At 34.7% G+C, this 4,999-nt stretch overlaps 1 pseudogene; it reads right to left on the bottom strand.

The window, feature by feature from the left end:
- Positions 1 to 878: 878 nt before the first annotated feature.
- LOC9298819 overlaps positions 879 to 4,999 on the bottom strand; it is a 5,026-nt pseudogene continuing 905 nt past the window's right edge.

Below are 4,999 nucleotides of genomic sequence, written 5' to 3'. Positions count from 1 at the left end.
ATGAGAGTGCGTTTATCCTCGTCATGAAGAGTACCGACGGTTAGTTGGTCGTCTCATATATCTCCTTACTACCCGACCAGAACTTTGCTACTCTGTTCACATTTTGTCTATGTTTATGAAAAATCCCCGTGTTGATCATTGGGATGCGGCGCTCCGTGTTGTGCGATATTTGAAGGGTTCTCTGGGTCGTGGTGTATTACTCACCTCCGAGCCTGACCTGACTTTAACTACATATTGTGATTCTGATTTTAGTTCATGTTCTACTTCGCGTCGTTCGTTAAGTGGCTATGTAATGTTTTTGGGAGGGTCTCCGATATCTTGGAAGACGAAGAAGCAACATGTTCTGTCTCATTCGTCGGCCGAAGCGGAGTACCGCTCCATGCGAAATGCATTAAATGAGGTTCGGTGGTTGAAGCAACTTCTTGAGGATTTGGGATATCCACAGTCGCAGCCCATTCAACTATATTGTGATAGTAAGGCTGCAATTCACATTTCTTCTAATCCCGTTTTCCATGAAAGGACTAAACATATTGAGCGAGATTGTCATGCGGTTCGTGATGTTGTACAAGACGGGACACTCACAATGGTTCATGTTCGTACTCATGATCAACTCGCGGATTTTTTAACTAAAGCTTTGGGTCGTGTACCGTTTGAATGCTTATCTTCCAAGTTGGTCATTTGTGATCTTCATGCTCCAACTTGAGGGGGAGTATTGGAGAATATATCTTTATGTTAATAATATCTTAGAAGATATACATTGTTGAGATTAGGAAATCTTATAGCTTGATCTCCAAGTCTAGTTTAACCTAAAGTTCTCGAGTATATATATGTGATGTAATCGTTGGTTAATCAATAAGAAAGAAAACATTCATCTAAACCTAAACACTTCTTCTTTCTACAGAACCCATTAGTGGTTTGCATCCAGTGTGTAAATACTCCAATCCTAAGTAAAAAAGTTTATTGCCAAATGTTAGCAAATGAATTATTGAATGCTATAGTGAACTAAATAATTGTTTTAAAGTATAATGAAAAAATTACATTGTACCTAATGCTGCATCGACAGCTATTTTTAGCCTGCTTTCCCAGCTCAAGACAAAATCCGCCACGCTTTCCTGAACCAATCGGATACATATTCCATATAGCTTGAAATGTTATCTTTGTTTCAGATAAAACCTTAAATATGACACAGTTCGATTTCTTATCTTTTAAATCAGTAAATATGTTCGACTACCTGTCAAATGTGCTTTAAATCTCCATTTGGCATATATTCATAAATAAGGGCCAAGTGGTCTCCTTCATCACAATACCCAACAAGACTCACCAAATTTATATGGTGTACCCTCATAAGCAGTTCCACCTAATCAACCATATATCAACGAATAAATTACACATTATTTGGATCTTCATAGAGAATAACTATTTACTCAGCCTTGAAATGTTATAGCCTTGAGATGATGATTGAGAGAGCAATTTAACAGCTACTTGTTGTGTATCATTAACACAACCGTGATAAACGACTCCAAACCCTCCTTCACCAAGAATTCTTTGAAAGTTATTGGTCATTTCTTGAACCTCGATGTACGTAAACTTAATCTTTTTTGACAGGAATGATGTTTGCGACGGTTTAGAGTGTCCAACATCTGCTATGGGCACACTTGGTGGAGCATGTAGATCTACAAAGTACAATGTTAGATTTTGCAAATTGCAAGTATATTTAATTAATTTTTCTCATGATTATGGCTAAAGCTTCACCTGAAGGCACCTTCTTCTTTCGGAAAATAAAAAAGAGAACCACAACCACCAATACAACAAGAACGGAGGCAACTGATGCAGCAACAGGTAGCAGAAATTTTTTTTTCTCTTTTTGATTGCATGAACTAAATTTGCATAGCTCTGGATTTCCTTCAAGTCTACAAGGAACATGTGATATTGAAGTTGTTAAATTAATGCAATTGTACCAACGACCATCTCTTGCGATAAATGAAATAAATATGCTTAGGCAGCCTAGTCTTCTTAAAGTGCTACCATTTATGTTTAATTAGTAAATACACGCATATAACAGAAAAGTATATAGAGTAGTTCTTTATCTAAAAGCCTATGTAAGCTCATTGATTCTGGAATGCCTATTCGAATCAGTTTAGTAATATATGGAGTTTTTGCTGTTAAAATATACAGTATATAAAAACCCTATTTCTTAAAAGTCACATGTTTCATATACATACAAAAACTTATGGCATCTAGTGTAAAATCCAAAAAAAAAACAGGAACCTTACATTAACACAAGTCCTTCCTTTTTTCTGTCAAGAAGAGTCTGAGGAACTGAACCACTGAGATTGTTCCCACTTAAGTTTCTGTCGAAAAGAAAAAAAAAAAACCATTCTGTGTGTGTGTGTATAAATTGAAATACGATTGAGAAATATTACATGCAATATTTCCATTCTGTTTTAGAAAACTTACATGAAAGACAATGATTTCATGTTGGCAAGAAAAGCAGGAACATTTCCAGTCAAACTGTTATTAGAAAAATCCCTACGCACGCAAAAGAAATGCAAAAAGGTTGGCGTTCACGTCGCTTCGGGACAAATCATTCTTGATTTGATAAGTCAAGAATATAAAATACTTACAATTCTTTTATTTGCGTTAGATTCTGAAAAACTGGGGCTATGTTCCCAGTTAATCCACTTGCTGACAAATTTCTAATTATTGACACCAAAAAATTTTTTAAAAAAATCAAAAAGGTAATCGATAGATACAATGTTTGTGAGTAGCCTTACAAAGAAACGATTCTTGGCGGGGTGGAGGTATCTCCATAAGTGCATGTTAGATTTTCCCAAAATAACTCTTGAGGGAGACATGGATCTCCTTACTAGCTGATTTTGCTTAGACCGTAAGCAGCTTTGATTTTCTTGATAGCAGCAACTAGTATAAACATTAGAGAATGAGTTATTTCAATAGCATATGAGAGAAATGGAAAATATAAAACCAATTTATTGTTTGGGTAGATACCATCACTTAGGCCTGTTTCCAATATCGAGAATTCCAAGATAGTGTAAGCCTCAAGAGTGTTGATGAGAGGTGGAAGGGTTGAATTAGGAGTTCGTACTAGTTGTAAACTGCAAGTCTGCAACCTCCAGAATCACATTGCGTTGGTACATCTGTGTATATTGTAATTACCTCTAACTTGGTAGGACTAAAGCCTGAATAATTAAAGTTTCCTTTCAAGATAATGTCGAATTCCCTCGTCTCGTTGGCTCCAAGAGTTTGTATCTCGGCAAAATGCATGTATAATACACTTCCGCATTAGAGGGTGTCGGTTTCCAGGTGATGATCAATGGCTCACTCGCGTTTTTAGGCGTTGCAGCACTTTTGAGTACATCTTTTGGTATGTCATATATATTAGTATTGTTTATGTCGAGACTGGTCGTTATCTCCTTGTATGGAGAATCGAAAAAGGTGTTAATGAGAGAAAGTCCCACATCGGAAGTTGGAGAAATTATCAAGTGATATATAAAGGGTTAGGGCCAATCCACTCATTGCCAATTGGTTTTGAGTTGGAAGCCCATGTTAAAGCCCAAATCTATCATGGTATCAGAGCCACCCGATCGTTGGGCCACCCTGTGGATGTTGTTCCCACATATGCCCACGCTTCAGATGTTCATGCATGAGCGTGAGGGAGGGTGTTATTGAAGTCCCATATCGGGCCACCCCGTGGATGTTGTTCCCACATATGCCCACGCTTCAGAGCCAACGATGCCTGAGCGTGAGGGGGGTGTTAATGAGAGAAAGTCCTACATCGGAAGTTGGAGAAATTATCAAGTGATATATAAAGGGTTAGGGCCAATCCACTCATTGCCAATTGGTTTTGAGTTGGAAGCCCATGTTAAAGCCCAAATCTATCAAAAGGGAGTCCAAAGACGATCATAGATGTCATTGCCATACCTGGAAACTAGATTGAATTAGGCAAAGTAATTAAGCATATCAACCTCTACTACTATCGTCTTGTAAAATCAAGTTTCTAGTTACTACTAATCAAATTGACCTTGTTATAGGGGCTAATTTTTTTTAAAAGTTTTGAAAGCCAAAAATTTACTAATCACAATTTTAGGACTTTACTTTTTTTTTAAAGCTTTTAAAGTCTAACTGCCTAGTTCTTTTTTCTTTACGTTCAATTTTTTAAAGTCACAAATATGAGGCTTCCAAACAAATAATAAAAAATTTAAATAAATAATAATTAAAACTTTCTTTTTTCTTCTCCCCATAATAATTATATCTCTATACATGTTTAAATATATTGATTCACAAATATTTTTGATAAATTAACTATTATCATTTTTTAATCTTTCTTTTAAGATCCATTTCAATAATAATCATTTTATTTTCATAATCACCATTGATATTGGTATAAAAGAGTTTATAGAATAGTATTTTTAATAAAACATATACTTTCATATAGGCCGTTCATTACATATTTCGTTTATTTATTGAGAATATTTTTTCTGTTCATTTATTTATGAATTTTTGTATTTTTCTAAATTCTTATCATTAATAAAATTATATTGTCACATAAATTCATTTATAACATTATTTATGTTTATTATCAATAAATATAATTTTAAAAAAATAACAGTCACAATACAGTCTTGTTCTACCAATCAGATTTTAACAGCCAATGTTTTTACAGGCAAAGTCTCTGCAGTCAAAGTTTTTATAGCCAAGATTTTTAAAGTCAAAGTCTTTACAACCAAAACTAACAGCCCTTACCAATCGGCCTCATAGTCTACTTGTTTTAGACAATATTATTACAATCATCAATAGCAAAGCTTATCATATATTATAAGCATGTTCACTGTTCACACATAAATCTTATTCCATATTCACAAAATTTTATTAGCATTTAGATTTCATTCTTAAACTTACAGTCTCTAAAATATTTTAAATAACTTTAAAACCAACGTTGTCAAATTTCACTTTATTCGGTTCCTGTCATGGTGATAGTTAC

Source organism: Arabidopsis lyrata, assembly GCF_000004255.2.
Source record: "Arabidopsis lyrata subsp. lyrata unplaced genomic scaffold ARALYscaffold_190, whole genome shotgun sequence".
Taxonomy (NCBI): Eukaryota; Viridiplantae; Streptophyta; class Magnoliopsida; order Brassicales; family Brassicaceae; genus Arabidopsis; species Arabidopsis lyrata.
This window is presented reverse-complemented; position numbering and strand designations above follow the sequence as displayed.